The following is a 25,463-nucleotide window of genomic DNA, read 5'->3' as shown; positions in this document are numbered from 1 at the left end:
GTGTTCCTTTAATCAGCGCATGGCGGGGCTCTAGAAATCTCTCAGCGACCGTCCCTGAGGAATACCTTTCTCTGAAGCCCTATCAGGCGGAGGATCTCCTTCACCGACAGCAGACTGAGTGGGAGCGAGTGTGTTTGAGGATGAAAAGATGTGCTGCTACCTTGCTATGATGTCCTCTCCAACAATCTCAGAACAAAGGCCTCCATTTTGAAGTGGAGTTATGATGGTGCGACGCTCTTAAGGTCCTCTGTTGCAGTGTGTCCTATTGCTTTCTATTCTCTTTGTTAGGCCGGTGTTTGTTATGCTAGTGAGATAAGCCACTGTTGTGGGTGGCTGCTGGGTGTACAACAGCAACCGGTGTACTGCTCGAGTGCCAAAGCCGACTCTGTGGGAGGGATTGTGGGCGTTATAGATCACTAGGAGACAGATGTCCATTCTTGCCCCGGCGCTGACTCAAACACTAACCCCGAAAACCGTGCGTTTGCAAACTGAACTGCTTCCTGGTGGGTCTTCAGTTGATCCTTATCAGGCCAATAGAGTCAGCTCACTTTATCATAGCAACCTTCCTCTTTCACTGGCGCAGGGCTTAGCGGCTTTTTTTTTTTTAATGAAACATAAGAGGTGGAAGTGTATTGTGCAACAGCCTGATAAACATTATAAGCTGTCTTGTGCAGGCAAACAAGCAACGTGATTCTGAAAAAATGACACCAGGCTCGAGCAAACAAAGAAATGTGGGGATTGGATGAATGCAAAAAAAACATGAAATGAATATTGCAAATGCCTCTGGAGACGGATGACTGGCAGGGCATTGGCAAGACACAGCATCATTGTCTACAATGAGCGCATTGAGATTCTCCGCTGCACTAAATAAGTGTCATGCTCCAATAAACAGATTCAAACCCTTTGAGCATCTGTTGTCTTAAACTCTCCCTCTCTTTGTTTTACGGAGCGCCGTCACAGTTAATGATCTCCATTTTCCATATACGATTTACATGTTTGAAATGCTTAATTGAGCATGCACAGGTTTCTAAAGCAACCATTACTGTCGAGCAGAATCAAAAAGAGTGTTTGGGCAAAGCTAAGGAATTTCATCTCAAAGGTAAGGTTGATCAAGAGGAAACAGACAAGGTATCAGCATATTGCCTTTCAGTTTCTTCTGGTTTACATATCTGGATTGTTCAGTCATCCGTTCCAGAGAGAACCACTGCCAGAAAAAACAATTACACTACCCCCGCCCGGGCGCTAGTCTCTCACCGACTGCCTCGACTCAGCTTGACAATCAAGCCCATTAGATCTTTCTGTGAATTAAAGCTAGTTAATTTAAAGCACTTGCACACATCAAGAATAGTCATTAGCCTGTCTTTTTAGCATAGAAAACAGGAATGATTTGCCGGTTCAGAGAGATCATCTCCCTACATGCAGCCTGGGGCAGCCCTTACTGTCTACCTCATTATTTTTGGAAGAACAAGGCCACTGATGAATCCAGCTGGGTTAAATGTAAGGTGCTCTCGTTCTGACCTGGCTCACACACAGCAGCAGACTGCTGTAAGCCGCTCTTATTACAGACAAAAGAAAATGGAGTAACTCGCCAACACTGTAAATATACTGATAAATCTCACTCAACTAAGCTGTAAAATCAAAGTGAAATTGTTGGAGTACATCCTTCCCACGCAGCTGCACATTCTGCAGAGGGAGGGCTGTCAAATGTTGGATTCTCGCTGAGCTGACAAGTGCCAATGATACACTGTGAGTGATAAAGACATTCATTCCTGCTTAGAGAGAGGTTTTCCAGATGTGATAGTCTGCAACGCTCGAGTGGTTCATTACCGAATAGAAAGAGCCCGTTGCTGTGTTTTCCCATTTACGTTTCCACGGTGACAAATGAAAAGCAGAATCACTCACAAAACTAATCAAATGAGTGAGTGACAACAAGTCAATATTTTCTCATTGCGTGGACAAGTAATACATCTACACAGTAACGGGCTGTGCTTCGAGGCTAAGACATAGCTAGACTTGCACCATTATACTGATAATGTGCTGTTAATGTGTCGGGTGCGTGTCCTCTGACTAATGCTAATAAAAGACACGTATCAAATAAGGATGGGAACGATTAATCGAATATTAGAAATGATTCAGGTATTCGAATATGAGATATGAATTTTTTTTTGGGAGGGGTGCCTAAGTTGATTACATATTATCAAATGGAATAATTCAATGTATACGACAGTGCCATAGCTAAGTGTGTTAGGTCTAAAGGTGTGTTTTGCTCCGCTCACCGGTCCCTCACAGCGGGCAGAGCTGCAGGTGCTGATCTCTCTGTCTCTCTCTCGCGTCCAGTTATACTTCACTCGTGTTTATGTCCAAATCCATCAGATCTAGCTAGTTCTAGCTAATGATATGGCTGCTGCCCCTCCCTACACGCAGATCACGCAGACTCAAACCTCATCTTATGCCCAAATCCCAGCTGAGAGGGTCTTCTCTACAGCTGGCCTGATTGTGAATCGCCTCCGCACCCGCCTCTCCCCTGAGCAGACATGCTCATATTCTTAAACAAGGATGAGTATTGAATAGCTGCATTCTGTGCATAAGCCCTTTTATAGGTTGTTGATCTCTGTTGTAATAGGGTTACATTACCCTAACCCGTTATGTTGTTCGTGTATGATCCCTCTTTAATTTAAAAACCAAGTTATGTTTTAAGCATGAAAGCTGTAGGCCTATAGCTGTCGACTGTTCAAACTGTGATCACCAGTTCAATCCATTTGACAAATTCGACTTGGTTTCTATACTTATTTGAACATTTGTTTTTCAAAATTATTTTTTTTTTTTTTTTTTACATTTCGGTTAATCGGTTAACCGTTTTTTTGGGGGTTGAATATTCAAATATACATTTGCTTTCAAACTCCCATCCCTAGTATCAAAAGAAAACCTTTAACAAGGGTGGGCTAAATTACCAACTCACCAGACATTGTCTAGACCAGCGGTTCTCAAACTGTGGGTACTGCGGGTGGTCCGTGGAAAAAAGCTAAATAAAATCCACTTTTTGAGTTGTATACACTGTTGAGAACCCCAGTGCCTGATAATGATATCAGGCACTGGGGTACTGGTCATTGGGCTCATCGGGCATTTATGAGAGAAAATCTCTAATGTCTGAGTGCAAGTGAATGCACCACAAGACACGAGCCTTGTAACCCCTTCCCCGGCGTGGAAATATGATTGGCGGTGATTTCATTTTAACTGGACGGCGCAAAACGAGAAGCATCCGGACCCAAGTACTGTACACGGAAGGAACGAGGTATTTGAAGTCTACAATGACAGAAGAGACTGTCAAGTTTGGCTGTAGTCAGCATTGAATCAAAACGCACTAAAGCTTTGGATCTTGATCAGTTTGTGAGGCGTTTTGCTGAACAGAATGGTAATCGCTGCATCATAACAGTGATTGAAAGCTGATAGGAATAATATGATTGTTAATCATAATATTATCATATTAATTCAGACAAACATCGATGAGACAGTTAATTAATGTACTTATTGCAGCAGTCTGCATAGATTTGGTACCCCTGGTCCAAGAGTGAACAAACTAATTAAGTTATTGTTCAGTTAAAATGCATTCAATTATGCCTATGTCTGCCATCTTATATATTTCTATTTAAGGCTTTACTGATGTGACACAATAATGTCACCTATGTTATTGAGTTAAAATGTCAATATTTTGGCTTTCCAAGTTAACATTGATTGATATGACTGCGATTAAAATTAGTATATACTTCTGCCAGGGGATGCAACTCCTCAAAATCTCCTGCCACCCCATGAATATTTTTCAAGATCCACTCCTGAGTAGGCTTTATTTTTCGTTTCGTTTATTTAATAAGTGAATTTCAGGACAATTTTGGGATTTTTTTAGATTTAAGTAGATTTTGAAAGTGGAGATAGAGAGAGAGAGAAGCAGCGCTGTCTGCTTGGTTGCAATACTGTTGCTCAAGCCTTTATGCAACTTAGGCCTATACATTGTTTATTTTACTTATATACCTGTGTGTCCATGGTTTTGAGTCTGTGTGTGTTGAGCGCAGCACCATCTGCTTTTTGCAGTACAGTAACTAAAGTAGGACTAAGCATAGCGGTAGTTTTTTGTAGACCTGTCTGCCCGTTTTGTGAGTGCACTGCGCGCGTGCGCACTTGTGGCATTGTTTGGGATGACCTAATTAAAATACCGTCCGCCGTCCTCTTTGAGAAACATACACAACGCAGACAGACACCGGTCACAAAAGTATCAGATAGGCTTCAATTTTCTTTTGATTGTCTATAATTAACTATTAAAAAAATATTGGCGTTTTAACACTAAGTTTATATGTGTACTTATTTTTACAGTTTGCATATGAGGTGGTCTGCAAAAATCCTTGATAATAAATAGTGGTCCGCATAAACAAAAAGTTTGAGAACCCCTGGTCTAGACTGTCTGTACTTTCAACAAACATACTATTTCGTGTAAGGCTACAAGCCAACAAAGACAGAACTGTAATTGGACATTGATCTGTCGAGGTCCGAGGATAAACAACTCATCCTTAGAGCAGCCATGAAGAGAGCAGCCAGCGTGTAAACACACCAACCTTACTGAGATGTTAGAGAAAATGGGCGAATTGAAAACTGTGCTCAAATTGTATCCATTTTGCTTTAATTCCTTGGGGTTCATTTGTCATTTTCAAAAGACAGCTTATTTAAAAAAAAAAAAAACTGTTATCTTGCTTTTGATTACATCCTTCACAAAAAAACCTCCCTGAACACAAAATGGAGCAAACATCATCTCTACAAGCCTGGTTAAACACAGGCTAGATCAATGGGGAGATTTATCAGCAAATATTACCATTCGATGCCTGGCAAGTAATCATTAAGGAATGGCACTGATGCATTATTCATTGGCTAATGTATAATTCAGACTTAACAGCAGATTCTATGCATACATAAAGCTGTGATACATTTAAACACATTAAATGTTTACTTGCTAAAATAGGATGTGAATGGGCAGCATGAATGCTTCCCTGCTGCTGTCACTCGATTTTCTGCTGCCATTGCTGAGGATGTAAGGTGGATACTGGAGTATAGATTCTGACAGCCCACTCATCATAACACATACACTTAAATGACACAGGCTACTGATATCCATGGTGGGGAAGGGGGAAAAATCTGTTGTAGTATAGGTGATTGCAAAAATCCCATAGAGCGTCTTTTCTCTTTGTTCGGCTAAGTCAATTACATTTATGATAGATCAGTAAAAACCACCCATTACAGTCCTTGCAGTATACCCAATTTTCTTTTCTGGCACATGAAACTTTATGTACTGTCGTTTTATCTGCCTCTGACATTTGCTTGCGTGTTAAAACATTACAGAAGGATTGTGAGGATATTCTTGTTGAGGTGTCAGAGCTGGTGTCAGAGGGACAGTCAACAGGGAGGAAGAGGAGGCAGTGAGGAAGCACAGGCTCCATCTGACGGTGTTCAGAGCGGGCAGCCCTGTGGGGACCGCCATTCCACTTTATGACCATGCACTGAATTAACGAGGCCAGATGTCCCCCCACTTAACATGTGTGAAAGTGCCCTCCGATGGGCTCAGCTGCTTTAAGGATGTACAGACAGAGGGGGGGGGAGAGAGACCGGGCCTATTTTCAATTATCCCAATTTCTCACTCATCGTTGGCTCCTGAGGTTTATGTTAATTAAAGATATCAGCTCTTCTGCTGTGCACAAAACAAATGAGATGGAATTTTCTATGAACAATCAAAGCACCTCTCCGGACCTTCATCACTCTCTATTTCAGTAGGCACCCACCAGAGGGTACTGCCTCCTTAGCAGTGCTACCATTGTTCCATGTGTACTATGTCAATCAGAGGCTAACATATTCTAAATGCGTCACCGCTGAACCACTGTCTGGAAGGACAATAGGTCAGGAAGTGGGGAGATGGCTCGTTCCATATAGAAATTACACTCGTATGAAGAATCAACAAGACCCGAAGAGATTATTCATTGTTCGTCAAAACCATGAGTCTGCTTCTATGTTGGGGGATGGAAATAATACCAACAATGGTAAGGGAGGCCATGACTTCTCATTGATTTTCCGCCGAGCTTTGTGACAAGGCGGCTCTTGCATTTCTGTATTGTTGGTGTCAGACGGGCCTCCCACTTTTGACCCCAACAATACAGTAACTGTGAGCCGTATCTTTTATGTGACGGAGATGTATGCAGTACGGCCACACCTCCATAACCAAATAGCTAGTGTTGTAATGTACCTGTATTTATTTGATACGCCTCTAATAAACAGTTTGTGGGAAAAGTATCAAACATCACATCTGTTTTAATTTATGTTGCTTATTATAATAAGAGAGATGGAGTTGTGTCTTTGTAATCACAATGGCCTACAGTGGAGATATTTAGACATTTACCCCAATGGAAAGCTATCAAGACCCAATCAGACTTACTCATTAGAAAGACAATTAGAGCCAACATTGCATCAATTACAATTTCTGTGATTCTTTATGCATTACATCACGCCATTAAAACAACAACACACAGACAACGTGAAGGTTTGTCTACTAGCTGCCATCATCCTGACACAGGGAGGAAAAAAGGGGGCAGGCACGCCGCATGGTGCAATCCCAGTGAGGGCCATCATGAGAGCAGATTAAATAACGTTTTTCCAATGCCCTGTCAAACATTCAGCCGCCTCTGAGGAGCTAGACAGCCGTTACAGCCTCACTCTATGAAGCATCTCTCTCTCTGTATGGTCGGAAACAGCCTCTTTGATCCGGATATCGCCCCTCAGACTCCTCAGAGGTGACACTCATACACGCGCCTGTATGTGAGCTGAATGTTTACTAGATTCTCTGTACCTTGTCAGCAGTAAGACTTGTGTTTATGAAGGGGGGTGACTCATAGTGCCACTATGATTCCCTTTGGTTTACATGAATCAACAACGCAGACTGCAGATTCAGACAAAGATCAAATTGCACATCAGATTTAATTTCCATCAAATACCAGTATGAAACAGTGCAAATAGAAAGGATGTAAAATGATAGCGACAGTTGTATGGTAGTGTGTAGATAATTAAGATTAAGACTGCTTTATTCTTATCTGATAGGAGTCTTACTGTGAAACCCTCAGTGCTCTCTTCCCATACAACAGCAGAACAACTCGGGCTTTTGTGTACAACTCCATTAAGAGGTCGGACCACTTCCTCTTTCATACACTCCAGAAGTAGAGAAACTGAATAGCTATCCTAACCTCTGGGGGAGTGTAGAAAATAAAATTTCTAAATGTGTTCAGATGCAAGTTTTCCCACATGATAGTAAATGTTATCAACATAAATAAATTGATTTGTATCTGACTACTGGTTACCATCTCAGACAGAGGCCTACCCCTCAAGTCAGTGACCAGTGACACCAAAACATTAATAAACCAGAAAAAGTCTCCTATAGCCTACGACTTGAATGCGGGGGGAAAACGTATTGTTTATTTCATCATATTGTCATCCAAGAATGGCTGCCCGAAAAAAAATGAATCACCTTGAAAAAAACATGTATGAAAAAAAAAAAAACTTAATTTGGCAAGATTCTTCCCCTTTAAGATACGAAAGCACACGTAGGCACTTCAGCATTGTGAGTTACTGGAACACTAAGGAGAACAACCATCATTAACTTTTGAACTATAATTGCAAAACATGCCTTCTATTATTTATGTCTCATATTCACATCCACATGACTTTTAAAAAAGAATGAGCCTTAAATGTTAGTAAATGTCCTTTATGTGTCCAGCAATGATACATTATCTGCAGTGCTGGGGCCATACATTAGCTCATGCAGTGACGTCCCACTCAAGTGGATTAATCACGTCTAAATCATTAAGCTAGAGGTCACTTCGCAGCTAGCATGGAGACACATAAAATGCAACAGGAAGTTGAGCATGGTGTAGATTAGCTCCCCACAATTAGCAATGCAACATCTGAGTCCATGTAATAGCTCAGTGAAAAATGCAGCAGCAGGGGGAGGATTTCAGGAAAGAATTGTTTTTATATGGCGTAGATTGAAGCAATCAATGCCCCCCCCCATCCTGGATTTGTATCTTGTTTCAGGGCTGAAGCTTTCTTTGTGCTTATGTAGCCACATAGCCTGTGTGGATTTCAGCTTCTACCGGAGTCACATGAAGACTTACGATGACCAATTTTACAGTGATTTAAGTAAACAAGCCCTCCTCCCCCTTCTACTATAACTGGAAAACATAAAATAAGCCGCCTTTCAGACAAATAACTGTAGTCTGCCTTCAAATCCTAATCTCCCCCCCTCCTAAACACACCAGCCCCCCTTGCTCTTTTCAACAACAGGCCCAGATCCCCCAGACCCCCCCCCCCCCCCCCACACACACACACAGTGAGAGCTGCATGTGCTTGGGCCAGAGTTCATAGCCTCTGGGGGGCTGAAGGGGGGAAGTCAAGTTAATTTGGTGGTCCTTCAACAGTTTGCTGGTTCAGCCGGACTTTTTTGCACAACGTCCCCTTCCCTTCTTTCAAAAGCACTCAACTTCTTTCCATTAGTACAGTCCGATAATCAATTTATGACACCAGCAAGGCTGTAAATCCAACAGCCAATTATTTGTATGTGAAACTTGGGGAAATCCCACCCATCAAAAATGGATGTGCCACTGACTCATCAAGATCCATTTCAGCAGTTTTCCCTGTCAAAGTGCAACTTTTCTTTCCTCAAAGTTGACTTTGAATACAAACACCTACGTAGTTTTTGTGTGTGTATATTTCCTGGCCAGCAATGTTTTCTTTCAAGCTCTGGTTTGTTTACCTCATTATTCAGCTTTTTAAAAAAAACAATTCGCTGCAGAAGCCCTGTTCCAGGCTGGCCAGGTCATGGAGGTTGCCTGAGGGTCTGCTTCACAGTCCAGAGAGAGCCAAGTTTTACAACAATGCAGCCAACTTTCAGCTCGCCGGAGCACTCAGAAACATTTGACTCGAGGTCACACACGCTTCCTACTCCTGGTATAAACAAAATTAATTCAATTTTTGCTCAAAGTCTAAGTACTCCCCGGTTTTTTTTCATCACAATATCCCAAAATTCCGTTAAGTTATCACCCACACATTGCTCTGCCTGTCTGCGCCCCCCACCCCCTCCTCCTCCTCCTCCGCCCTCCAACCACAACCGTCCTGCAATCTTTTTTTGTATTCAACTACTCACCCGCCAGTCTGGTGATTCTTGGAGTCCCAGAGACTGCTTCCAAAAGAGTTCAAAATGCGATCCTAGCTCAAGATGACCCACCAAACTTAAGCCAGCTGGGCCACATCCAAGAACCGGGACGAAAAGAGGCGAACAAGGACACTTTTTTTTGTATCCTCCAGGTTTTTCTCCTTTTAAACCCGCTGCCCGCACGGAGGGGCTCGGGCGAGCACTTGCTTCAACAAAAGACGGTTTCACTTTACTGAATTACTGTTCGCGTCCGAAATGGCCGTGTAAAGGCACTGTTCCTGGTTCATGTCTCGGTTCTGCTGCTATTCCCTTTGGCCGTGTTGTTGTTGCTGTCGATGATAGTGTCCACATGAAAAGTAACACAGCGCTGTGAGTTGTTTCGAGGGGTAGGAAACCAGCGCCGTTTACAGGCTCCGCTTCCTTTTTCCACACACACGCGCTCTCTCTCTCCCCCCCTCTTCTCTCTCTCTCTCTTTCCTATGCACACACACTCTCCACGCTCTCCCTATCGCTCCCTCAGTCTCTGTTAAACCCCCCTCTTCCTCCCCTCCTCCTCCTCTTCAGCTGTTCAACAGACGCATCCACATGGCTGACCTAGTCTTTCTTTATCCAGACACTAGTGAAGGAGAATTATCCCGACCACACTAAAAAAAAAAACGAGCGAAACAAAAACATGGACTGGATTCAAATGATCGTCAGGGACAAAAGGGTGGTTTTGGTTGGGGGGGGCGCGCCAATGGGGCTGTTGATTGATGGCAGCCCCGTAGGGAAACGCTTCTCTCTCTGTGTGTGTGTGTGTGTGTGTGTGTGTGTGTGTGTGTGTGTGTGTGTGTGTGTGTGTGTGTGTGTGTGTGTGTGTGTGTGTGTGTGTGTGTGTGTGTGCGTGCGCGTGTGCAAGCAAATGCACCAGAAAGCGAGATGCACGGCAGCCAAAGTGGCCCGACCGATCAATGGTAACGCTTATGGGAATGTGACTAAAACACTAAGGGAGACAATGAAAAGCCGTGAAAGCTAGTAGTACTAGTGCCTTGTTAATAATGGCTTTATAACACACTACAAGTTTTCTCTCTTTGCACAGTGCCACAAAGCAATAACACGTTTTAATGAAAGATAAATGAAAACATGAAATGATGATCTTAAATACAGGTCGCTGATTTATATCTGAAAACATAGCCACACGCATCTGCCGGAAAATACACGAGAGGGAAGAGACTGAAAGCAGCTCAGGCTTCTGGAGCTCATTTGCATTTTTGGATAATTAATTAATTAGTCACCCCACCCATTAAAAAGGCAGAAACAAGCAGGGATGATAATGTGAATAGTCCATTAGCAATATTTGGGAGGCAGATTTTAATAGCTAGCAATGCACATCACATCAAATGTGATCCTGGTAATTTTCCAAGGACTCAGTATTCATTTAGTGTTGATTTGAGCTAGAAAATATACATTACGATGTGTTTTCTTTTTAACTGGAATCTGTCAATCACAATAACACAGGAGAAGCGTGAAAACAAAGATGGAATGCATTGAGTAGTAAATTAATAGGATGATTTCCATGTTCCCAAGCAAGTAGCTTGACGAGCTTGACACATTTTCATTGTCTTAAACATGATATTGGATCACTGTCAAAAATCCAATTAACTAAAGCAAATAGTTGGAGCACTGGGTTCTTTTTGCACTAAAGCCAAACACTGGCAGCAGGAGCGGCAGGCAGTAGGGATCAATAGCAATTGAGTTGAGGGTGGTGTGCAGGGGGTCTTTCATTGTGCTACAATCCATGTTGGTCGTCTTTGCTTTGAGAGTGGGGGTGTGCAACAAAGTGCTGCTAAAACCTTATCCAGCTCCTGAGGCGACTGTCCTGAGCAGTCCATCTCCCCTCCATATAGTAACCTAATACCACAGGAACCTCAGCTCCTCCCTTATCACAGTATGTATACATTTCACAAGGTCAATGTTTATGATATGTAAACACAGTCTGCCTCCTTTACTGAGCAACACAAACATCTAGAGGATCCTGCATTGATAAGAAGCATGTCCCTCCTTTTCCGGCTATATTTCAAGCTTAAAAAATTATTCTATTAGGTGTAACGCAAGGAGTAACCAGGCAACATTTTCAGGAGGTTTCTGGGGCTTAAGTTGGGCCAAGACACCAGTGAAGGGTGAGTGCAGTAAATCCTCTCTGAAGGCAGAGCAGAGCAAAACTGGATTGGCTGGCGGGGCAGGCTCCCCTCCCTGGCAGATGAGATCCCATTATCAGGCAGACGAGAACTCCACCTCCAGGATTTCACAGCTCCTCTGTTTATCACATGGCTCTGTCAAGTTGGGCACCATTAACCGATAATGAAAGGAGACAACCAGTGCAGTTACAAGCAAAGCACTCCACATTCTACAGGCCTAAGCATGTATCTGGGAAGCTGACTGTGTCTATTCAATTCTGTTCAGCATTCAAACAACCCATCACAATACCTTTTCCCTGAGCACCCCTCCTACAGCTACAGTGCCTTCGATCCCAGCAGAACAAAAAACTAGTTTACTTGGTGCCTCTTTTTAATTCAGAGGAAATTACTGAAACAGAACTGTAGGCTGCCTCGGGGAATATAAATTACACTTTTCCAAAACAGTCTTTGTCTATAAGATTATTAAAATAAAATTGGTTGTAAAAAGTTAACCAAAACCAGTATGAGGGAGAGACACAATAAAGCAACATAAACTATCATTTGGAAATATGTTTTCCTCATCCACATCAAACATTATTAGTACAAGTGTGACTAAACAAAAAGACTGCAAGACAGCCACTGAATCAAAGGCCAACATGAACCCCCCCCCTCCCCCGTCTGACTACTCCTTTTACGGTTTATAGGATTCTGTAGCCACTTACGCTCATTAAAAATGAATACTTAACAAAAGCTGTGGCTGACACACACTGTTTGCTTTAGCCTGATTTCTCCACAGTGTAGAAAAACAAGCCACTCACAGGCTACAAGAAGAAAGCAAGCGAGAAAGAGACATAGGGAAAGTGCTTGGCGATACAAGTAAGTCAGCCAGTAGCTGAAACAACAGAAAAAAAGCGACATGGATGACTTAGCCAAGGCTGTGAGAGACTTGGCAAGCCTCAGAGGCACTGGCCTCTTAAGCACTCATATCTAGTAACTTCATTTAATACATTCACCAGGGATGAGCAGACAACTTGAAGGAAAAAAGGGATTGAGAGAAGAAAACAGACTTGTAAACCAAATAGGAGGGGTAGGTTGTGGCGGAGGTGGGGGTGTACTTCAGAGTCTCGATTTTTAACACATGACTAAATCTCTACAGTATAACAATCTAACTTCCCCGCTGCCAAAACATAATACAAGGAGGAAAGAAAACTTGATTGGACCCTGAGACAATTTTACAATTTTCAGGCAGGTATTATCTACAGAAGCTGTTCTTCTCATATTAAAATGTGAACTGTGCTTTTCCAGATGGGGCTTTAAAGCTGCGACTCTCTCTTCACCACACGTACTAAATCCATAAAGAACAAAGACTCAGTGTGACTGCTGCTTCAAGTTACTGTTCCTCATACTGCAGCAAGTGCTGATAGGCCTCCCCTTCACTGCTGGGAGGCAAGCAAAAAAAGGCTGACTTCAAATCATTCATTGCTCCTTTTAGCCTTCAAGGATTCTTAAGAGAGCACTTTACAAGTTTGGGGAATCCAAAAGGGAAAATAAGGTCCTACACGACTAATTAAAACAGAGACTTTGCCTGGAGGGGGCTGAGAAGGGGAAGCAATAAAACAATCCTCTCCAATCTCCCAACAAAGTAACTCAAGGAAATTATATGACTAAATATAGTTAACTACATGCTTGTGGATATTAATATTCAACTACTATTGCTTTAGCTAAAAATAATAGCTCTCTACAGTCAAATTTCATTCCAAAAATGAAAATGGGACCGTCAAGAATAGTGATTACACAGCTCTCTAAACAAGCAAACAACCCTATTATGGTGACAAAACAATCACTGAAAATCCAGATGTCCTCTGGAGACCATCCAAGCACACAGCTAGTAATTAACCTGCTACCTAGCCAGCTTTTTAAATGCGATCATTAACACAGTTGTAAAAATGTGAAAGAAGCCGAGGAATGGTATTTAGCTTCAGGCAATCTGAGCAAGGTCTAGCCTCACGTAGCTATCTTGCTTACTTAGCTATTCACAGTCACATTTGGCAGCCTAGCACAACTCTGAAAACCAAGACACTTGTAGGTTACATATGTCTAATGTGTTTTGCCAAGCTACACGCAGCAGCCATTTGGTAAAAACTATTGCATATGAAATAATATGAATGTAAGTAAACCTGATTCCAGATTAAGGTAACTGCCACCTGGCAGACAAAGAATAACAGCATTTTTTACTTACAGAAAAATACAGAAAAACCTGATTAATCATCAGAAGACTTTGATAATGGGAAAGAAAACAAACTGCAGTTAATTTGGGCTCACATTGTTTCCATTAGATCTCAGCTTGCTGAAATGAAGAATGAAGCCACGGTAGTAGATGGATAGCGTGTGAAATGCTAATGAACCAGAATAAACAACTCTGTATGGCAATAAACTAGGACACATAAAAAGTGAAAACAATCACAAACAAAAGCCCACGTGTAATAACTTAGATTCTATTTCCACAAGCCCCTGATTTTCCACATTCTTCAAGCTCTCATATGGACTTTCTATGTCTGTGTCATTCTCCAGGCTAAACAGGGCCTCATTCATCTGAATAAAAGAGCAGTTCAGCCGAGAACAGACACTGAGGAATGAGACTGTATTTCCAAGAAGGCCACAGAGAGACAGAGTGCAGGCTGTGGCGGAAAGAGGAAGTTTACATTTCAGGCAAATCCTTTTGTGAACAAAGACGCAGCAAGATAAACAAACAGTCCATGTGTCTGATGCTTAACTCTGGAAGCAGTTAGTAAAATCCTATTCCAGCAGGGTGAAGCTGCGTTTGAAAGTCATCAGCAGGCAGCATGGCGAACGGGGGGGGGGTTCGTGATTATGAAAGCAAAAGAGAGAGTGGCGGTTGGGGTGTGTGATTCCTGTGTGGTTACTGTCTCCAAACTAATCTGCTCAAATAGCCAGTGACTGCTCCATTTCACACAGAGCACATGGCTGTCTCACCTCCATACACTGCCACCCTATGGAGAGTGTGTGGAGGTGCAGCCGTGTGCTAAAGGGGAGGTGGAGCAGTCAGAGGCTCATAATGTGCAAAACAAAAACTCCCAACACTATAATTCATGACAAGCATATTAAAAGGCTCAATATGATGCAACGGGCCACAAAGCTGTATTTCCCCCCCTCCAGTACCAATGCTCATTCAGAAATCAATTACTCTCCTCTGGTCACACTTGGCTGCTCTCAGTTTGTAAGCTAATGATTTAGCCATCTAGTTCACAGATAGATACTGATAACAAGATTACACACATTGGTTATTAGTCCGAGGGATAAGAGTCCTTCAAGATAATTGTTCACATCTTGAACTTTTACATCTTGCCTTCCTCGCATTTATTTATGTTTCCTCCCAATTTGGCATGAATAATAGCAGAGGAGTAATAAAAAGGCACATTTTCGGTCAGCATGTCAGCGCTGGGCTGGGTGAGAAAAGGATTCAGAAAGACAGCAAACGGACAGGGTGGTGAGGCTGTGTTGTGAGATTAGACTGTTTTTTGTGGGAGCGAAATGGTAAAATGTGTCTTGTGTGCAGCCGGAGCAGACAGTTGGGAGATCAGTGCTGAGGTCAAGAGGAGCCACTTAGCTGTGCTTTGGCCTTCTCACCCCTGCAGCGCTCAGAATCAACCGCTCAACTGTGGGAGTAGATAAAAAGCTTGGCAGCAGTCTTGCAACTGGAGACGGATACATTTGCTAATGCATGCAGGCTTTATTTATGGCATTTTAAAGGTACAAAATAGAAATTAATGGGAATAGGTAGGAAGGTGGGAAGCTTGCTCATTAGACAGAATATGTATTAGGTTAGCCTCACTAGTGCAGATCCCCAAAGGCACTACATCTAGAGGCTTGTTATGAACAAACAAAGCAATAAACAATGCACAGTAAAACAAACTATACCTCTTTCAATTACAGATAAACCATGAAGGTCATTGATTTCCCCCCCCCCCCTTCACTATTATCACTATCATTTAATACGCAAGTTAATGAGAGTTATAGCAGATTTGATTATCTTCCCCCTATTGTACATTATTATTATTATAAAAGCAGTGACACCAGAATAATATATGTCCCTTTGATGTCTCTGGTTAGGATATAATGTGCGGAAATCTGAGAGAAAAAAAGTGTTCGGTGTCATTTATGATTACATGGCGAGACCACTACTCTTTGTCTGTATTGTTTGGACTTTATGAATTAACTGAGCATGGGAGTGTGCTTCGCATCATGCTGCTTTGGACACACAGCATTACTAATCAGAAGTGGTGAACTGGAAATTCGGCAAATTGCTTGTTTGGATGCACATACTCTGCATAATGCATGAAGCATCTAACATATTATAGATATGTCTGTGCCTTTGTGTGTGTGTGTGTGTGTGTGTGTGTGTGTGTGTGTGTGTGTGTGTGTGTGTGTGTGTGTGTGTGTGTGTGTGTGTGTGTGTGTGTGTGTGTGTGTGTGTGTGTGTGTGTGTGTGTGTGTGTGTGTGTGTGTGTGTGTGTGTGTGTGTGCGTGTGTGTGTGTGTGTGTGTGTGTGTGTGATAGGAAGAAGAGAGTGTGGGTGTAAAAGATAGCGTACAAGTGGGAGAGACTGGGGAAATTAGAGATAGGCCAGCGCCGTTGATATTGGACATTGAGCAGGGTTGAAAGCTAACAACGTGCGGCATGCTAACTGTCTTTATAATATGAACAGCGGGGAATAGGCAAAGGAGGCTTGGTGCATTAAGTCCACGAGTCAGAGGGATGGATTGAGTAAAGATGGATGGGTAGCGTGAAGGAAGAAAAGACTGAGCAAGGGAGGGAGTGCAAGCAGTAGCACTCTGTTCCTGCACACATCAGCAGCAGGAGGGCAGGGATGCGCGGAGGCCACAGCAAGCCAATTACCAAACTCATTAAGTAACCTGCTAGTCGGCTTTGAACTGCAGCCCCCCTCCATAACGTGACTGGATTCTCAGACGCTGTTCTGGACGGTCAGATAGGCGCTCCCTCTTGCAACTCTTTCTTTTTTTTTTAAAGGCAGAAGTGGAAATGGCAAAATGGTAATCACATTTTCACATGCATGCATTCATTGGAATTAAAAGTGCAATGCAGAATCACAAGTGAAACCGTTTGGAGAATGATTGGTAGAACTATAGAAGGGCGGCGGCTTAAAAAGGTATCATGGTGCAGAAGAGAGATTTTGCACTGGTTGCAAAGGAAGGAGAAAGGGGTGCATTTAGGGAATGCTAAAACGTAGGGACACAGGCGTGGGTTAGCATGAGTTAGCAGTTGAAGGATAAATAAGTGCTGACAGGCTTGAGCTGTTCTCTCTACTGGAACACAAAGGAGACGGAAAGATGGCTGCGAGGGGGAGGAGGAAGACAGTGAAGAAGATGTAGCACAGTAAGGGGTGAGGGTGAGAGCACCAAGGGCAGGTAGAGAACGTGATCAAGGCCCAGTGGGTGGGGCAGGAGTAAAAACATTTTGAGGAAAGGAGAGGGGGGGGGGTTAGAGCAGAGGGGAAAAAACGCTGTGTTAGTCAGCGCTCCAGTGTCACAAAGCATTGTTGACTAACCTTGACTGCATTCACCTCCTAGCTCTCTGCCACACTGGCTCTCAACAAGTATTGACACAACGACAGTCTGCAAGAGAAAAACTGAAGGGGAGGAACAGACACACACAGAGGACAGGGGGGAAAAAAAAACATAAATGATGGGCAAATGGAACAAACGAGGTGATAACAGCTTGACAGTAGAGGTGTATGCATGAATGAAGACGGCAGCCATATTTGGCATTGTGTCCAAACACATGGTGAACACAGCCACTGAAAGAAGGTGCACATAAAATAATACCCCCCCCCCCCCACCCATTACAGTTATCATTTTCTTTTAGGAGATTGTGAGCATTTATTCTAAGCCAGTATTCATTTCCCTCTTCTCAATAAACCTCTCTGGATACACACAGATTGATGCACTCATACCTGCTGCTACACACTGTTAAACACACACACACACACACACACACACGCAGTCCCCCCCCACCCATGAACCTCCCCATTATCCATTGAGCCCTCTCTTCTCTGCCTTGCTTGACAAGAGCTTGGAAATAAAAACATCACAGCTCTGCCTCGCAGCACCTGTTCAATAACATTGACATTTCACATTCAGCATCCGCACACCGAGAGAATCCCTACATGTACTCTCTTTAACACCCGGAAATGCAACACACACACGCACGCTATCAATCTTTTACATTTCATTGCTAAATTTTTAAACCCTGCACAGACAAGAGATATGTCTACGTACGTGCAAGGTGTAACAATACAAATTAATTGGTGGAGGCTTATCTTGGTTTTGTGGAAATAGCGTAGAGTACAATTGTGTCCTTTTCATGAAAAACTGTTAAATGTAGTCAGTTATCATCCATCAATTATTTAAGTGCATTCATGTGATTCAATGGTTTGCAACGTATGGGTTACTTACAAAACCAAATGAATGATGAGGATCATTTAGGGGAAATTGTCAATGTGGTTGAGAATGATATATAATATAGTCCATATGCATGTCATTAAATGTATCTCAGTGTATTATGAGCTGAGAAAATTAATGACATTTCACAGACCAGATAAAATTATGAGCGACTAATGAACAGTAAGCACTGAAGGATGATTAGTAGGGTTTTGCACTAGCTATTTTTAAGTCATGGCTTATTTCCAACAAATTACCTATTGATGGTAAAACAAGACCGCATTCCGGATATTTACCAGGTGTACAAAAATGTTTGTATTATTCATTCCTTACTCCTGCTGCAATATTTCAGCCTGCACTTCAAACTAAAATGGTTTTTTGAATTTGAAAATAACACCAGGTGCAGAGAATATCGCCAGTAGAGTAGAGTATACGGTCAAAAATAGCACAAATCACCACAACGACCCTCCAGATAAGCACATAGCATTTATAATCACGCCATGATCAAACTCGACCAAAGAAGATTTGGGGGTCATATGTTAGATGTAAACATTACGTTACATATTTCTTTTAGATGCACCGGAACACTTTAATGCATGTTTTCATACAACAGTAGCCACCTGAGGGGAATATGAACTGTGCTGAGGGCCGCCGGGTGCCAGGGCTCAATGGTGTCACCAGGTGCAGCCTAACCTGGGTGGCTAAGCAGGGACATCTGTTTGATGGCATTAGAGCCATCACAGCCCTGCCATAACCACAGATTAAATGGCAGTAAATCTGAGGATTAGATCTGTGTATGAATAGCACACATTGATTTTTGAAATCCCATGAGGACAGACAATGTGGCCAACAAGCAAGCGCGCACACAGACTCATTTGTCTCACGGTTTTTTGAAATCAGTCCGTGACTAACCCATCTTCATTTTAATCTGCTCATATTTTGGCCGAGAAGCTGCATCAAAATAGTACAAAGCATGTCACAACGTTCCTTTAGAGAACTGCCTTTACATCCAGTCTCTTCCAGTAGTGTCACAATAGAGCAAAACAGACCTAGAAATGTCCATTCCTCTATTCTACGTGTGCTCATGTGAGAGCAGGATCACTTCCATGCACGGAGATTTGAGGGTTATTTTATGTGAGCACCACGAGGTGATTTGGACGAGGACAAAGACAAAATGGCCTTTCGTTCTTGAGCTGCCTGGTCGTGGGTCTTAGTATGCAGATATGCAGTCTCACACACTCAGCCCCGGCGAGACCTTTCTGACATGACAATCCCCCCCCCCCCCCCCCCCCCACGGTCCTCGGGAAGCTGACTGACATCAAAGACAAGCGCCACACTCTCATGACTTTGTCTGTCTCCCAGTCACAGCCTGTGTCTCTGGCTGTCCACCACATGCCTGTCAAAAAAGTCGCTATTTAAAAACACCTCGCTCATGCTAACCACTTCAAACACCCTCACAACATAACATGAAGAAACCAAAGATAGCCTGTGCTGCATCTTCACTATTTTCATACTGTAAGAGGCGGGTGTCAAGAGTATTGGGCTATGAACAATGTTTCCAAAAATGGTTTTCTACATAAAAGACATCATCCTGTTACAAGGGTCCAAAACCAATAGCCATTCTTGGCAAACAGACCTCCCTCCTCCAAAAGAATTGCATAGGGCATCGTAGCTGAACTAAGCCACGTATCAAGACATTACCTGGTGATTAGTGTGCGTTGTGAGGCAGCTCCATTAACCTTTAAGAAACAGTGTGGAGGCTGCAGTGTCTAGTCAAGTGGAACGCTCCCCTTACTACCTTTCGAAAAAAGACATGAGTGAGAGAGAGCGAGAAACTCAGTGTGGCAGTAGAGCTGCTCCTGTTAGGCAAGCACATTGAGCCGTCAGGCCGGCACATTCATCAACACGCAGAACGCCAGTCAGCAGCACCAGTGGGCTCACTCTCCTCTCTGCCACCCTACTGTTACCGTGGGGGAGGAGGAGGGTTGGTGGGGGGGTGACAGGGAGGCATTTGCAAAGCAGATTTGGATCATTCGCCCCAGCATTTGGCAGTGCAAATGTTTCTATGCATGGTTCGGGTGGTTTTCACAAGCATTACCACGGCCCTAATAGATGGGCAATGGGCTGCTAATGATATCATTATCATACATGCACTGTAATAGTCTGGACCCAGGGAGTGCCAAGATCAATGGACGGCAAAAATCTGGATCAATTGATTAGTCTGCCGCTGTTAAGCTGCGAAAACATATTTTGCGCACAGTCAATGTGTTGTTGGATAGGCTGTGAGTGAATTGGGTCTTCGCCTGCTTTCAGAGAGCAGCATCCAGACAGGAGGTTATGCAGATGGATCTGTGCCATATGAGATGCGAGCTCAATTGGCAGGGCTGACGCGCTTCCTGCGCTCATCCTAATGTCAACCACAGCCATTACCATTATACACAAAGCTCCAAATTAGGGTTGAAAGGACTATTTATCATTCCTGAAAAAGTGAAAACAGAGGAATACTTTGTTTTAAGCCATGTCTATTGTCTCTTTGTTATTGTGAAGTCACCCAACCACAATGTCAAAGTGGTTTTATTTTTGAAAACCATGAGACGATTAACAAGTGGAGAAAATGTGCTCAGACGTATTCACTGCACAAAGATAGATTGGTTTTGTTCAACATTCATGGTTGTGCAAGTGTCATTAAATTAGACTTTTCCAGTAGCAGTGAATAAATATTGCATTAGGATTGTAGATCATAGTGGGATCTTCCTTTTAAAGTGAATTCTTATTTACACTTTGACATTTAAAACAGTCTTAATTTTGAAGGAAATTGCAAAGGATGTGAACAGAGTAAGTTTGAGTTTGTAACAAGTTCTGAATTATTAAGTGAATGAGTGAAAATATATGTTGACATTTTTTTTATTGTAGTAGTTACTAGGGTAGGCCTGGTAAGGATTATTATTGGGGGGCTTAATGTTACATTTTCCTTCATCAATTAGCGGATTGAACAGATCAACAGAAAATGAATATTAAAATATTTTTTTAGAGGGATTTTAAGCAAAAATGAAAATAAACCCTCCCTATTTTTAGCGTCTCATTTGTAAGGACTTTTCTGGTTTCTTACTTGGTATATGTCCTCATGGGATCTGGGAAATTGTAAAATGCCCTTTTCCCCCAATCTTTAGATTAATAAATAAAAAAATAAATAAACCGGAAAAAAATAAAATAATATTTTGTCATATAGCCATAGTATTTTTGGCAGGGGGAAATATATTAATTTAAGCTTATTAATTAAGAAAAACACAATAAAATACTAATCAATATTACACAAGAAAATGCAGCTTCAAAATTGCCAGAGTTTAATCAACACCTCTCTCAGAAAATGCATTTTCAAAGCGTCACCACACTGCCATTTATTGCAGGGCTATTGCATTACATTGAACAGATATGAACTTATCGTGTCCACCTCCTTAACAACGTTCCTGCTTGAGTCGTCTTTCCCTGCGACCGACTACTCTTAATCATGACGGTAATTTGAGAGCAGGCTGATTGTGTTAGAGGAAGCTGATTGCGCTGATGAGCAGAGAGCTGCTAAAGAGAAGAAAGTGGGCCATCCGCTATGAAGAAATTATGACAACGATGACAGGCGGGGTGATATACACGAGGCTGTCAAAGAGACTGTATCGTTTTTAAATGATTGCAAAATGCAAACTGGCCAGAAACAATCGTGTTGGAATTGATCTGTAGTCCAACCTTGAGATAATAGCATTGGCAACAGTTACACTTTTGCATTGCAGCCAGCAACACCATCTAAATCACATTTTAGTGGGGCCAATCTATCCACAGGGTTAACTCTATCTTTGGCTTTAGGCAGCGTTGTGCAACTTATTCCAGTATAGAAAGGCTAATGCAGGTAAATCACACCCAGTGGACTTGAATGCTTGACACTTAGCTTCCTGGCATACTAGCTAGCTTGAGTGGGCGAGAAATGAACCCCGTTATGTGTCCTGACATTTGGCCCTGCTCCCCGGCAAATAAAAACATGCCTCTCACTTACTGGCTGCCTTCGCCAACAGCCCCATACATCAACATTATAAAGGAGCCAGGCAGCCTCAAGGTCAGCTCAATTTCCTCATGCCGTTATGAAGTATCAGAATCACAGTGAGAGGGGGCACCAACACACATGTAAAGAAATGATTTAGGGAGCGGGGGAGGGGAGGCAGAGAAAGAAAGAAAATTGGGGGGATTTGGAGTGTGAAGGAGAGGTTGTGTGTAATACAATGGGGAACTGTGACGAATCACCAGGAGAGAGCCAGCCTCTTCTACAGTAAGGCTGTGTGAGTGTGGGCATTTTTTAGAAAATGCAGAGAGTATTAAGCCTGCTGGCTCATTCCACACGCTAAGAGAATACAGTAGTCTGTAGTTTAAGTAATAGGATTGAAACATTTTTGTTCAACAAGCCGATTCCACTTGTGTGATCGCTCGAGTGTAAGTCTGTGAAACTACAAAGCAATTAGGCCGACTGAATTACTACTTCAGAAAAAGTGAATACGATGTTTACCATTTGCTGTAATTAATTTCTAAGATGTAACATGGGCATAACAGCGACCTAATGCAAAATAAATGTCCTTTTCCCCCCCTTTTGAGATCTGGGCCCATTCATCACATGCCCAAGCAATTTGATAAATTACACAGAAGCATGAAAGCTGATCATTTGCGTGGCAGAGAGTGCAGTGCTGTGTGTTTGCCTCCGCCTGAGTCGGCAGTCATCCTTGGCTGACTCGCTGGCTGAGGTTTGACATCTTCAGCTAAGAGCCTGGGGAAATAACAGCAAATTCACTTAATGGCACCACCTCATCTATTCCTCATACAGGGAGAGGAGAGAGAGTTTCTTAAGGTGTTACAAAATGGCTGTGTGCCCTGCCGTCTCTCCCATCCGTGGGGCTGCAGGTGTGGGTAAACACAGAGTGCATTGAGATCCATCTCCAGCCTTGGTCAGCCAGCAGATGTAATTTGCAGTCAACTCTGACCCTTTGCGAAAAGCCAGCCTGCCTGAGCTGCCGATACAAAGCTTTTTGTGGTGACAGCGTAATCTGCTATGATGTGTGTGTGTGTGTGTGTGTGTGTGTGTGTGTGTGTGTGTGTGTGTGTGTGTGTGTGTGTGTGTGTGTGTGTGTGTGTGTGTGTTCGCACGATATGTACGTTCAAAGACAATCATATAGAGTCCTTGACGCATTCACGCTATATAACCATCATGGTCCCTGGTAGACCCCCACACACATAACGCAGACTATAACACCCCCTTGTTGTTAAAGACTGTTGAAAGAACATCCATAACATTCATCTGTTTGCAACTTTAAAAAAACAACTATTTATGTAATATATCATATTCCAATTACTTTAGACTATTCTTGCACTATTACCATTCTATTTTATTGTATTTACTTGCACTATTTTATGTTTTATTGTGTTGCACTGTTGGAGGAGCCTGTGACCTAAGATTTTCATTGAAATAACTACACTGTAGCTATGTACAAATGATAATAAAAAGCCTAGAAATTTGAATATATACCTGGCTGCTATATCTCAGAACTGTTACAGGATGTGTATTTTGTAAATTGTGTAATTCTCCTTTTCATTTTTTATCTTTAATATTTGTTAAACGCATGCTCCTTGGGTAGCTCTCTTTGACTCTTTTCTTGCTGTAACAAATGCTCGTTCCCCCTCTGTGGGAAGAATAAAGGTATTCTGATTCTGTGCATGGCAGTAGTGTATGCATGTTTCTTTAAAAGGTGTAAGTTAGCATGTGCGTGTAAAGGCGTGTCTGCAGGGAGTGTTACAGGAACAGAGGTGTAATAGCCCCTCTCCATCTTTACGTGAGGTGTTGCAGAACAATCCGAAGCAGCTGGGAAGGAGCCTGCTGCCTTGCAGTTGGATAACGTCTCGGCGTAACAGCAGGTATGCTATCAGTGCAGCCCCAGTCCCCCTAGGGCTATTTTCAGAGCCTGTGACCCCAGCGTGACTGGCTGGATGACGTGTCTGTGCCAGCAACACAGGAAGAGCAGGACTCCAAAGCACGCTGCTGCTTCCTCTCCACCGACAACATCTCATTCCAGCAGCCCTGAACAGCTTTGCTATTGTTCAGTTCATTGACTCAAGGACTGCAATTTTTCGATTGCTTACCCAATTGAGACAATGCATTATAAATCTCTATGTTAATACTTGTCCAATTACCTTAACGTGGATGCTTCAATATTCAGAGAAAGCATAATCACATTAAAACATGCATTCAAATTGCTTTATTCAACAGCATTTTAGGTACACGCACACCTTAATGGCGTGATGAATCACTTTCAGAGCTTTGACAGTATTTTTACAGAAATCCAACTCCTTGATAAAACAGGCTTTGCCATCTGACTCAGCTTTTATGAAGCTGCGAGATGAATATTTAGAAAGATGAGTAAAGCGCAGTGTGATTCCAGACTCTGTACAAAGGCTATAACACCGTGGCAACATGATGGAGAGATAATGGTGAGGCAGAATGCTGGAAGGAAACTGGTTTCGACATAATGTGGAGGAGGTGTCTAAACATATTAATTGGGCTACGCAGTGTTGCGTGTTTATGTAAATCAGTAACCTACATTAACAGCTAATAAAAAAATCATAGAATAAGGTCAATAGCTGCAGGCCATATGTAGCTAATAACATCCGGGCTGCTACTCATTTATTGTCTCGACCATACGTTAGAAAATAGCTAAATGTACAACCAACAATCAAAAACCCAAAGATAATCAGTTTACAGTTCCTAAGACAAGGAGAACAAAATGACACATTGAAGAAGCCGGAACCATCCAATGGTTTGGATTGCTTTTGCTTTAATAGACAGAGCAGCTCATTGACTAGTTTACAAGGACTGCAATTTTTCAACTGTTACCCAATTGAGCCAATGAGGAATCTCTATGTTAATACTTGTCCAATTACTTTAACTTGGATGCTTTAATATTCAGAGAAAGCATAATCACATTAAAACATGCATTCAAATTGCTTTATTCAAAAGCATTTTAGGTACACGCACACCTTAATGGCGTGATTAATCACTTTATAAGCAAAATGGCCAAACCATTGGATGGTTCCGGCTTCTTCAATGTGTCATCTTGTTCTTCTTGGTTGCTGTCGACTAGTCCAAAAATCAGCTCCTAAATTCTAACCCTATTGTCTATCCCTTGACCTCTGTGTGAAACGTCATGGGGTTAAGGGATAGTGGATAGGAGAATTCAAAAGGACTTAGGAGAAGAGACTGTGGTGCTTTGAGAATCCGACTGCACTTTCACTATCCGACGTGTTTATGATGCGCCAGCGGACATCATGAATGTGCGTCTGCTGCTGTGGGGAAACTATGGAAACTACAGTTTTCTATACAGCGGACTACAACATGGATGTTTAATAAGAACGAGGGACTACTGTAAACTCATCTAGAGACTCTGCACTGCACTCTGATGCTGTTGCTTTATACTTTATGAACATGGACAACAGAGATACATATTCATCATGACCAAAGTTGGAATTTAAATAAAAAAGGAAAGTGACATTTCTCCTCATCACCCTCTCCCT

The 25,463-nt window shown here is 42.5% G+C and overlaps 1 protein-coding gene across 4 annotated transcripts in view; it reads right to left on the bottom strand.

The window, feature by feature from the left end:
* The window catches only part of rerea (arginine-glutamic acid dipeptide (RE) repeats a), a 128,289-nt gene that overhangs the window by 83,937 nt on the left and 18,889 nt on the right, over positions 1-25,463 (bottom strand). For 2 of the 4 annotated variants that reach the window (XM_079674491.1, XM_079674488.1), the window contains exon 1: positions 9,224-9,764. The exons of 1 other annotated variant lie outside the window; for it this stretch is intronic. The gene's annotated coding sequence lies outside the window, so the exon portion shown is untranslated. Of the gene's footprint in view, positions 1-9,223; positions 9,765-16,975; positions 17,057-25,463 lie in introns of those variants that run through there. One more of the 4 variants, XM_079674489.1, reaches the window with a different exon arrangement.

Source organism: Notothenia rossii, assembly GCF_949606895.1.
Source record: "Notothenia rossii genome assembly, chromosome: 4".
Lineage (NCBI taxonomy): Eukaryota > Metazoa > Chordata > Actinopteri > Perciformes > Nototheniidae > Notothenia > Notothenia rossii.
The sequence above is the reverse complement of the archived record's forward strand: the minus strand, read 5'-3'. Positions and strand labels throughout refer to the sequence as shown.